This window comes from Ambystoma mexicanum, chromosome 2p, assembly GCF_040938575.1.
Source record: "Ambystoma mexicanum isolate Mex_15411 chromosome 2p, UKY_AmexF1_1, whole genome shotgun sequence".
Classification (NCBI taxonomy): domain Eukaryota; kingdom Metazoa; phylum Chordata; class Amphibia; order Caudata; family Ambystomatidae; genus Ambystoma; species Ambystoma mexicanum.
Window position 1 is genome coordinate 882316071 of NC_090923.1, and position 12758 is coordinate 882328828.

Here is a 12758-nt window from a genome sequence, read left to right on the forward strand (position 1 = left end):
AACTTGCCGCTGTGCGCCGTGTGCTCACTGAGCTCTCACAAACCCTTAGGGACATGCATGGACGTGAGCAGGCAGAGACATCATCCGTTGCAAGTTCCGTCCAGGGCAGCCCCCAACGTAGATCTGGGAGGAACCTGCGCTCCACAGGCAGGGGTGCCCCTGATACCCGGAGAGGGGGCTTGCAATAGCGTCTGCCCACTGACTATGAGCATCCTTGGACACTGGTGTTCGGGGGGGAGGTAGGAGGGTGGAGGGGGTGTGTTGGGCTTACTTGGGTGGCGGGTCGATGGGGTGTGTAACACAATTTCACATTTGCTATACACATTTCACAATCATCCAATGAGATGTGTGGACATTGATATTTGTGTACGAGGCCATCATAGGCGTACAGTTCATATTGTGCATGTTCCAGACACACACAGTGCCACAACTCCCGTGTCCATGTATCAACCACCAGGCGTGAGTGCTAGAAGCATGAATCTATGATAATCTGACGAATTTCACGGCCCTCCTGTGCCTCGCGGACTCCTTGAGGTTCTGCCACATCCCCACCCACATCATGACCATATTCTGGTGCTTGCAGTTCTGCGTCAGGGGGCATGGGCACATTTCTACGTATGCACATGTTGTGTAGCATGACACATGCCATGACCATCTTAGCAACCTTCTCATGGCGGTACAGGAGTGCCCCGCCAGACCTGCTGAGGCAGCGGAAACGACACTTCAGCAGGCCGAATGCCTGTTCTATGACTACACGGGTACGTGAGTGGGCATGGTTGTAGTCCTCCTCATGCTGGTCCTGTGGGTTCCGGAGTGGTGTAAGGAGCCATCTCTTCAGTGGATACCCGGCATCACCTGTATGTGGACAATAAAGGATGTTTGAGGAATGACATAGCTACGTAAGCACCCCCCCCTTCCTGGCAGGTCATTGCCGCATCACATACCCCACATTATCATGCATGAAATGAGACTCACCGAGTAGCCAGGATCTGTTCCCTGCATGTCGCTCCATGTAGCGTGGTATTGTAGAGTTCCGTAAGACCATGGAATCATGGGTTGATCCAGGAAATCGGGCACAACAATGTGTAATGATCCTGTTTGAGTCACACACCATTTGTACATTAAGAGAATGATATTGTTTTCGGTTGCGGTACTGGGCCTCCATGGCATGTGGGACAACCAATTCCACATGGGTGCAGTCGATGGCACCAATGCAACCCGGTATGCCGGCAAGTGCATGGAATCCCACTTTTGTGTTCGTAATTTCCTGCTCCGAGCGTGGTAGAGAGATGTAGTCGTCTGCGTGCTTCAGGAGGGCATCGAGCACTTGCAATAGTGTCCGTGACAACAGTGGCTGTGAAATGCCATGCAACTGTCCGACTGTGTGCTGGTAGGTGCCTGTGGCCAGGAAGTGGAGTACAGACACCACCTTCAGTAGGGGTGGGATGGCGGTTGGGCTATCTATCATGCTGACAAGGTCAGCGTGTGTCATGTCCACAATGGCGGTTATGGTGTCCCGGTCCAAACGTTAGAGGGTGTGGATCTGCTTATCAGTGAGGTTGAACGGATGTGCTCGGAGGCGTGGAATTGCGGGCTGCCTGCGTGGTGGTAGTGGCTGTGCTGGTGGGCCTTGCTGGCTCTGCCTTGCCCTCCTCCTCCTCCTGCGTCTCCTCTGTGCGGCCGGTTGTTGTAGTAGTTGGTGTTCGTCTTCTTCTTGTAGTTGGAGTACTTGCAGTGCTATCAGGTCCCCCAGGGCCAACACCGCAAGGCCAGCCGGTAGCATTTTGGAGTGGGTGTGGGAGGGGGTTGGGTGTGCAATTTATGTGTTTCCAAGCTGTATAGCCTCCACCTGTGGTGATTCATTCCACCTGTGCAAGCTGCAATCCCCTTTGGGCGAGCACGTCCCGCACACAACGCTGCAAATCGACGCATGGCATCTTGCTATTACAATCATGTATTTCATCCCGATGGCAGTGAGATCTTGCTTCATATGTTAAATCTGCTATGCTCCCATTGTTTCACATACTATCTTTGCAGTCTGGAACATACTTGTGAAGGGTCCGTGGAATGTAGTACTCGATTAACGGTAGACCCTCATGCAGCGCTGTACCGCGGTTCACCGACGGGCGGGGCGTCCCATTTGTGAGTGTAGCCAGTTGCCATTTTCACACACTGCCGCACTAAATGGATGGATTTGTGATTTCAAGCGGTCACAGATGCCTTTTCGACGTGATGTTGCAAATGAGGAATTCAAAGGACAGCGCTTTCGGTTTCCAGCTAGCGGCGAGGAGACGCCCACAGGTCTGACTGCAGATAGAAAGTTCTATTGTTTAATGTCCTTGGGACAGGGGCCATGCCGAGAATGCAATGATTGATATGAATAGTATGGGATGCGCAATAGCGTAGTGGAGGATAAGACAGGACGTTCCCAAATACATGTTACTTCACAACACTAGAATTCCGGCCTGGAGCACAGTGGATTTTGCAGACTGCATTTAGCACAGAATCAATGGAAATTTCTAATGTTATGTGAGTAAATAATCAGGCGTTTTTATACCGGGATGAGGGAATGATGTATGGATGCATGGACAGATGATTTTATAGAGAGTCTGCCATGTACATGGCTTTTTGGAATCTATCAACTTCCTCTGCGCTATGTGATGCAGGGCTGCCATAGTGGGACCATCGTCTATCTGTCCTTGTTGAACCCTCCCTGTCTCGACGCGCCTTCAAACACTTGTGTCTATGCACGTTACTAATCCCATCTAATGGATTCTGTTTTAACAGACGCATGCACACAAACACTCGTTTGTAATAGTGTTTTCACCTCGATTTATATGGTTATGATTCGCAAGTGATTATTGGGTGCGAATAATCCTTTTGAGTGGGCTAGCATGCATATGGCTGTGGATTTAGTGTGATCTTTGAAGTGAGTAATTCAAATGGAGTTCAGATGCCCATACTATTCTTTTTCGTTTCATTTGGGTGACAGGTATCTCCTCCCCTTTTGCCGCTGCCATCTGTATGCCACTCCTGCAGATGGCTTTTACTCCCGACACCTGCTGCTTCGTGTTAATCAGTGGAGCACCATTACGATCTTATGGGACGATCGCCAATGGCCCACATGCCCTTACGCAGTACTAGTGGCTAGGAGCAACATTTCGAGCTTTCAGCTGGACTAGTGGCTACCTAATGGGACAGCCCTGCGGTTCTAGGCGCTTTCATGTTGCCTTTTTGAACGTGGATGTAGCCCCTGTGTACCATGGAGGAACAGGGCGTCACACAAGAAGAAGCTGGTCATTTATTGCGGATGCAGCCCACAATTATGAGATATGATTTGGAGTTCATGACCTAATAGCTGTATGGCCCGGGTGATTTTGTTGTGCATTAAATTTTGATTATGATATTGACCTTGTAGCGTTATTCTTTGCAAGTTATGTAGCATATTCCTATTTGTGGAGCGATGTATTGTGAGGAGATCTGCTTTGGGTTCGGCCTTCTGAGCATAGTTGCGTGGTACTGTACTGGGCGCGTTTGCCTACGAAGGCCAGTAAGGTCAGGGATAGGGGCTGCCATTATGACTGTTTTAATGATGTCATGCTCATGGGAGGGGGATTGGCTTTTGTGTAACAGATGCCGGTCAGCCAGGTGGATTGGTGGAATGATGTGATTTTCTGAATATGGCTGGTCACAGGTGCCTGTGTTTGCGTGCGTTTCTTTGAGGGAGACTGAGGTCATGTCCATTGGAATGGCTTCTGTATTCGTGCCATCTGTGCCCTGCTGCTCCCATTGGCCCCTCTTGAGATGTGCCTGGCTGCTCAGTCACTCTGCCAACTTGTGTGGTACATGCTTATGCTGCTGGTTGGTTTGTTTACTGGCAGGAGTACAGGGCTGGTGCAGTCTCACTCAGGATACTGCTTTGTATGTTGCCTTGCACTGGTGTCAAGCGATGGGGGGCCTGTTTTTGTTTGTCTCAGTTTTCAGTTCATGTTGCTGTACTTGGAGCTTCACATGCCTGTGCTGCATCAGTACGGCAATGGTGCCATGGCTAATATGGATGGCCACTCACAAGGCACTTGGAGCCCCTACATTCATTTGTTCGTTGGCATGCATGGGTGACTTGTACATTTCACTGGTTGCATTGTTTTACTTCATTGCACCTACGTGGAGTTGTGCAATGTGGCCAGGGAGTGGTGTACAGGCACTCAGTAAGGCCTTTTACGGTTGGTTTGCGATGCCGTACTTCTCACCATGGCGGAATGGTACTTTCCGCCATGCTTGATGGCGTTAGGTACATGTCCGCTAGGGTCAGAATTCCCGTACCGTTGCGCCATGGTGGTAATTACGGTTTCGCAATGCGCGCGTGCGCGTACTTAGTGCAGTTAGCGTTGGCGTTCACTACGGTGTCGCTAATGGCATCGTACTTTACGGTGACGGGTCATAATCGCAACGGGCGGTATTCGATGGCGGTATTGCATTTCCGCTATCGTTTTTCCATTTCCGCCAGGGTCGTGAACGGTCCAATGTCACATCAAGGCTTGTAGCCTATTTACTCAAAGCAGATAGAAACCTAAGATTTTAACAACAGAGCCCTAAAGTGTTAGCCGGACAATCATCGATTGTTGATGATCATAGACAGATAGAGCAGGGCCTTTGAGTATTAGCCACGGGCCCATTGACGCTGTTTAAAGCAAGACTTACAGCCTCATACCACTTTGGGAGGAGACATTTTTATTTGAATCCATTAGGTGATGCTAAAGGCGAAATGTATTTCACTGGAGCAGAGCTAGGAGGTAGATGAGTTCCGAGGAGGGGGACAGAGCCTGTGATCATGATTGATGATTGTGGATTGGTTATTTACCCACCCATTAGCTGCCCATGGCCATGGTAATCCCCATGGCCATTTCCACCCACTACCGGCCCCTCCCCAAAACACATCCTCCTACAATTTCTTTGAGTTAGCTTTATAAAGTAATACATTCAAACCTAGGCCTGCCAGTGTTATTTCTAAGCAGTTTTCTGAGAATGAATGTCTTAACTGTTGTTGAAAAATGTGTTACTGATGCAATAAACATGTATTAACCAAGTGTGCTTTTAGTGCCACTTATATTTATAAACGAACGTTTGTCCGTCACTGAAGTCCTGTTAAAAAAACAAGCATTGGCAAAGCCAACAGTGATGTCTTGTATTGTTTCAATCCGGTTCTGATATTCATTAGCTAGGCACTGCTATAATATGCCCAGGTTCTCGCACTGTTTTCCAGCTTTTACCTTCTTAAGGCCAGGTGCTTCCATTATGGCAGTAACAGCAAATGCCTATCCCATGCCTAGACAAAAGCCGAAACGGTTGGCTTTGCCAATTATCATTTTTGTATACATATGCCAGAAGCATTAATTAACAAGTCTACACTATTGCTTGCCAAGACCAACTTTGCTGCAAGGCAGTTGAAGGTTGCTTTTTGATATGAGATAAAAGATGCGTAGCCCGAAGCTTCTTTCAGCGCCATAAAGAGGCCTCTGCCAACCTACCCTGGGAGTGGGTGAGGCTTACAGTGATTTCCTATTGGAATTTAGAAGGAACATACTCGCCCTTAGCACTTATGCCTGGGCACATGATCATCATATGTGTACATTTGCTGCCATCATGTGCATAGTGCAGCCTCAAATGGCAGCATATGCCTGATACAATCACCATATGTACTATAAAGCCCCAAAAGAAAACATGCTGCCAACATATGCTAAGCGCAGCCTCAAATGCTTCAATCATTCTTCATGTGCCTGGAATAGACAGCATATCTTTAGGTATAGCACAACACAGGCAGGCACTGTCATCATATGGCGAGTACTGCCCCACCCCAATAATCCTGATGTAAGACTGCTATAGTCACCACATGTTATGTTATCTTTTTAACATTTTTTATTTATTGTGATTTAGTCGAATCAACAACTTTTCACAAAACATAAATACATACAAAACAAACATCAATCAACAATTTTCAAAACAAAGCAAAACAAAACGCAAGCAGATATTAAAAGAAAGCAGAAGAAGCAGATACAAAAATAATTTTTTCTCTTTCTTCTGCTCCTTTTTTCCCTCGTCTCTTCCTCTCCTTCCCTCAAAAAGTAATAAAATCCAAGATTGAGCTATACGTCTTTCCCAAAAGGCATCCGTTGAAAGCCAGTAGCAAGTTTCCACAAACACTCCCATTTGCTTTTTGCACAGGTTTCTAGTGCTCCTTCACACAATCAGCAAATGATGTAAAGTGCGTGCTGCATACGCATCACAGAAGGAACATTTGGTTATTTTAGACAGAGAGTTATAAATTGACTGACTTTGCCCCGTTTTCACCAAAATCTCACGAACTCCAACCTTAACTTTGAGCTGGGAAAACATTTTGGATCATTTGGTAGAAAACCTCTTGGTTTGTCAAATGCAGACAGAGAACCAAATATAGATAACCCCTGCATCTGCGATATTGTTTCAAACCAGTCCCCTCGTGAAAGAGCCAACTTGACACCTACTGGATTTTCAATTAGCTCTCCCCTAGAGCGCTCACATTGTTGCAACAAGGCATCAGCATATCTACACAATTGGACTAGCACCGTATTACCACCCCGCTCCTCCTCTAAAAATATGTCCCTTTATGGGGAATATGTTGTGTTATCTAATTGGGTTTTCTATCATGCGCCACTGCCAATTACTTGGTATTTGAAAGAATGCAGGTTGGTTTTGGGTTACAGGGACCAATGAAGAATGCAAGATAGATTTGCTGTTCTTTTGATGAGTGTAGATCAGAAATACCCAGGCTCTGCATGCAGGTATGGTTCTATGTATTGAGGGGATATTAGGTCCCAGTATCCAGAAGGAAGCTTTGTGCACCCTTTTAATGAGGATGGGTGGTTTGCAGTGATCAAATTCTGCGTGTCTGTGGCTCAGTTGATGCACGTATGATATGAAAGGTAAATCCTTGAATGTGATAACATAGTATTCCAAGCGCAGCCTCAAAAGCCCTATTAGCACCCTGGGTGGGTGCTATAGCCAATCAGGTTGCTTGGATCGCGGGCTGAATCTCACGATCCAAGCCCATGTACTGAGCCAGCTGAGAGCTACTTGCCTGCCTGCCATCTTCTCCTCGCCTCCCTTTCCATCCAACCATCACGCATCACCTTTGCTCCCCTCACTCACTTCATTGGTGTTTCAGCAGTGCTGCTGCAGTTCCTTGTCCGCTCTCGAGTCACCATGGAAATAGAAGTGGGGCATAATTTGGTGCCCTACTTTCCATTTCGATTTCCATGGTGGCCATCTTGGGCAAGCATTTGTTTCAGAAAATGGGTCGTGGCAACTGCAGAACCCATGTTCTCAAACAAATACATTGCTATCAGTGAAAAGCTTTAGTGAAGACAGAGTTATGATGATCCAATCCATTACAATAAAATCCATGAAATTTGACGGATGTGGGAAGTGACAGTAATCTTAAATCGGAGTCCCCCTGTAGATGTCGCCCATGAAGTGTTATTTATTTCATTTTTGAACCCTGCTCTGATCTCATTTGTGTTTGTGTTACCGGGCTGAGCAATGGCAGGGGAGTGGTAGGTTGGCTCTGAGTTAGGATTATTTCAAAGCCACTGTCCATGTTTAACCAAATTTTATAAAAGGCCAAGCCACACTTAGTGCCCTCCCTCTCCTATTGAAAACCAATGAGCAGATACATCATATCACAAAAGGGATTAAAAATGTGATTTTTGCAGGGGACCTCAATGGGGTTGGGGGGGGGCAAATTAAGATGTCCATTACAGCTGCCAAATTTCATGGGTTTTGTTGTGACTGCCATTGATTTATAATTGAAAAGAAAGTTCCTTGAGTTTAATAGAATAAACATGTGACAGAAGAGGAATATGATCATTAAACATTGGCAGCATCAGTATATTTATTGAAGGAAACAAATATCCCTGTGAGAAAAGGTCACACTTTGACAAAACTGGGATGGGTCCTAGAGATGTTCATCTTCATATTCATCCCCAAAACGGCTTACAGAGGGGATGGCTATATTAGTCTGTGAGAATTGTGATGAATCCTATGGATGCGTCACTGATCCACAGCTTTAGATCTCCTCCCACGTGGCCAGGGGATTGCAGCCGCTACCTGATCCTAACCCTTGGGGTGGTGTTGTGAGGGAGGATCACATGGGAGGAGATGGCTGCCAGGGAGAGGTTGTGATTTCCTCAGGAGGGATGCAGTATTCTTCTCTTTCATGTGAGGAAGACCCTATACATCTAAAATTCATGATGGCCTATTGTCATTATACGTTATATCAATGGGTACTCCCAAATTTTTTGTTTTCGGGGGGTCTAGTCTCTAAACAGGGAGATTCTTGAGAGACAAAACAGCACAACAGACTGACTACCCCTCTCTCTTAGGTCTTTCGGCAACACAGGTGTAGGTGCTAAGATACTGTTACATCAATCTACAGCAATAATTTTTATAGTACAACAACATTTATACAGGGAAAGAATTTTTTCTCATAGACCGTTAATTTATAGAGATATAAATCTTTTAATAATCAGTTAAAAACTATATGTTTTTATATGTATAAAACTTGTACATGTGTGTGCTTTTTCATACGTCACTCATACCTTTCAGAATTCTACATTCATACTGTGACATAAGAGTATAACAATTTAAATTTTCTTGTGGCATATTAATCATTGATAATATGCATGACAACAGGAAAAACGTTTAGTTTTTCTATAAGTCGACATATGTTTCGGCCCCTTCTATTAGTACCACCGTTGTCTACGGTAGTCTTAGGACTTGTTAGTCGGCCATCTTCAGGACAATACTGGTTTTATTGAAGCTTTACGTCTTCACCTCTTTTTCTTTTTCGTAAGAAAAGCCAAATCTAAAAACATAAATAATGTTTGTGTTACATTGAGGATCGGTCTATGCTCTTATACTTGTTTTTGAGATAATGGCCAGATGACTTTGCCAAGAACGTAGCACCCACCTGTGGTCGAAATGTTTTGTTCTGGACCACGGAGCTAAAGTTGTAGGGTATCTTCTATTTTACCCCTTGTCTGGAGCCCTATTGTAAAGGGGACAGATGTAGGGAAGTTACTGCCTTGTATATGTGCTGAAATCAACATATCGGGAGGAGACATCCTCATTGTACATTTTGAGAAGAAACTTACATTAGGTTTCTTGATCTGGGTGAATCTTCAGAATTCTATGCTTGTGTGCCACTAGATGAATAATGGATGTATCACAGCTGTTTGCATGGGTGGCATCGGGAGATAGTGCCTAAAGAACAAAGGCTCAATTAGAGGTCAATCTGTTATATTCTTCTTTCAGTTATTATCTTAAACATTAGTGTTCTCGCCCTGTCTTGGTACACTTTTGTTGTTAATTAACAACTGATTTTGACTTATGGATGATAGTTAGACTTCGTATATCTACCCGGTCTTATATGGTGTTAGAAATTGTATCTATCAGTGACTTAACAACTTTTATTAAGCGGGCTGTGAATGTGTATGGATCACATTTCTGACTCGAACCGCGTGTTATGCGGTGATATGGGCTGCTATGTTTCACTATGTCTTATGGATGATGGTCGAACTTCATATATCTACCCGAGCTTATATGGTGTTAGAAATTGTATCTATCAGTGACTTAACAGCTTTTGTTAAGCGGGCTGTAAATGTGTATAAATCACATTTCTGACTCGAACCGCATGTTATGCGGTGATGAGGCTGCTATGTTTCACCATGCAGTGAATTAGTAATGGTTATTATTAAGGCGCGTACCCATACGATCTCTTATCTTAATGGTACAGATTTTACTATGGGGAAGTGCCTCTGTGTAAGTTCGTGCTTACTCGTTTGCCGCCGGCCCCTGAAGTTTAACTACGTGCAGGAGTCGTCACAGGGTGGCAAACAATCTAGCTTACCTCTGGTATTTCTTCGCGGCAAGTGTTGTTTTAGTTCTAACGATGTCCCTTCGTCTGTCGCTGTAACGGTCGACAGAAACGAAAAAGGGGGTGTGACGTATAGATTTATATGCGTCACATGAACGCAATGCACGCATTATTAACGTGCGTTGACGTGAGCTGCTTACAGCAACAAACATTGCGGCCATTTGTAAGCGTATATGGCTAAACAGCGGAATTTAATTATATGCTAGATGTTGTAGCTGTTGTTTATCCGCTTGGTACCAGTATGGGCCACTTTGCTTGGCGAAGGATTAATCTCGAGGGACATTATTTACAAAGATCGAAAGTGAAAGGCTCCACTTTTTTTTATTATTTTGGAACCTAGATCTATGTAAATGATTTTATCTATTGTTGCATAGCGGCGATACTTACATAGCAAATCAGATGCTGCCTCTGTATGTATGTTTACGGCCTGATGGTTGGTTGTGTCAGGTGATGTTGAAACTGATGTTGTTCTACATGCTGCTTATAGGCTGTCAGTGGATTGACTTACTGATATATACAGGGGTGTGCCTTACCATGATCTGATTCTTCAAAGATAGGCACCCCATTCTACAGCTATATTGAGCCCCTTGTGGACAGTATCTAGATTGTAAATCCATTTTTGTTCAGCTTGAGTAAGTATTTTATCTTTATTTCCATTGCGTGGCGACGTGTGTATCACCTGGATGATGCACCATATAAAGTCTGTGCATTTGTGTTGTTTCTGAACAAAATGGGTCACTAATGGTTTGTTTTCCACCGAATTACGAATGCAGGATAAATCCAGCCTATAAGCAGCATGTAGAACAACATCAGTTTCAACATCACCTGACACAACCAACCATCAGGCCGTAAACATACATACAGAGGCAGCATCATTTCGACCTCAGGTGGGTGCTACGTTCTTGGCAAAGTCATCTGGCCATTATCTCAAAAACAAGTATAAGAGCATAGACCGATCCTCAATGTAACACAAACATTATTTATGTTTTTAGATTTGGCTTTTCTTACGAAAAAGAAAAAGAGGTGAAGACGTAAAGCTTCAATAAAACCAGTATTGTCCTGAAGATGGCCGACTAACAAGTCCTAAGACTACCGTAGACAACGGTGGTACTAATAGAAGGGGCCGAAACATATGTCGACTTATAGAAAAACTAAACGTTTTTCCTGTTGTCATGCATATTATCAATGATTAATATGCCACAAGAAAATTTAAATTGTTATACTCTTATGTCACAGTATGAATGTAGAATTCTGAAAGGTATGAGTGACGTATGAAAAAGCACACACATGTACAAGTTTTATACATATAAAAACATATAGTTTTTAACTGATTATTAAAAGATTTATATCTCTATAAATTAACGGTCTATGAGAAAAAATTCTTTCCCTGTATAAATGTTGTTGTACTATAAAAATTATTGCTGTAGATTGATGTAACAGTATCTTAGCACCTACACCTGTGTTGCCGAAAGACCTAAGAGAGAGGGGTAGTCAGTCTGTTGTGCTGTTTTGTCTCTATTGTCATTATATACAATCCTCCGATTGCAAAAAAATCAAAAAAAAACCCTTGTTGGCAAATAACCTAGACAGGATATTATTCATACATCATGATGAAATTGTATTAGGCAAGAATTCCAAATAGAATCTCTTTAAAAACTCTATGTTAATTCTATGGACTCAAAATCCCATAGTGCCTCATGTACTGAGACGAAGAAGAGTGACAAGGAGTTAATGTGGATTGAGAGATGCCCTAAGCACAACGTGTAGACTAGTTGTTGTAGGATGAATCAGCTGTGCAGGACATTTAAAGATGACTTTGACTGGTAATATGAAGTTGTGTATGGAGTTGGAGAGAGAAGGTACAGTTCGGGCGAAGCGAGGGCAGAGCAGCAGGAAAAGGCAGACGTGCTGCAGAAGAGTGGGCTGAAGTAGGCAGGTGCTCCTGGGATGCCGTTCATCAGCCATTGGTACCGGCATGGTGAGAGACCCAGGGGAGCGTGGCAAGCTCCAGCGAGAAGCCGCGAGGAAACCGACAGGAGTGGGGTAGCTGTTACAGGCGCAATGAAGGCTGGAAGCAGCCACATTGCCCCAAGTGAACGCGAGACCAAGAAAAGAGCAGGAAACAGGTCTGATAAGCAGGGAACACCATTCTCGCAATTAAACTTTGCTGCAGCATTGTGCCAGAAGTCGGGGATACAATGAAACACCAGTGAGTTGGGCCAAAGATAGTGGAAACCCTAAGGCATACCGACAAGCACACAGGCAGTTAACAGTACATTTTAAAGACTGAATTTGCGCAATTCCTCATGCCTGAAATGTCAATATGGGAAAAGCTTGAGCAAATGTGATTAGAAGCAAATTAATGCTAACGAAGAAGTTGAAAGTCAAGATTTGCACAAGTCTCAATGCATGAAGAATTCATATGGGGAAAGTTGGAGCAAGCATTGTTCTAAGCAAATACGTTTTGATGAAGAAGTTGAAAAGTGTAACTTGAACAAGGCTTCCCATGTGAGGGGTCCATATGGGTGAGCTTGAGGCGAGTGAAATCCAAAGTCAAGGAAGTATAGACAGTATAAGAGTGTGACTGTGCAATGCTAGAAGATAAAGACAGGTAAAGAGAATATTGAAAGAAGACCTGATAAAGTGGATACATCAGGCAGTGAGCATTTTTGGGGGGAGAAAAGATACCTGGCATGAGAGTATACCAGGGGATCTATGAAACCCAGAAGGGGATACCTGGCAGGAGAGTATACCAAGGAATCCACCCAAAGCGTGTAAGGAAAAGAGA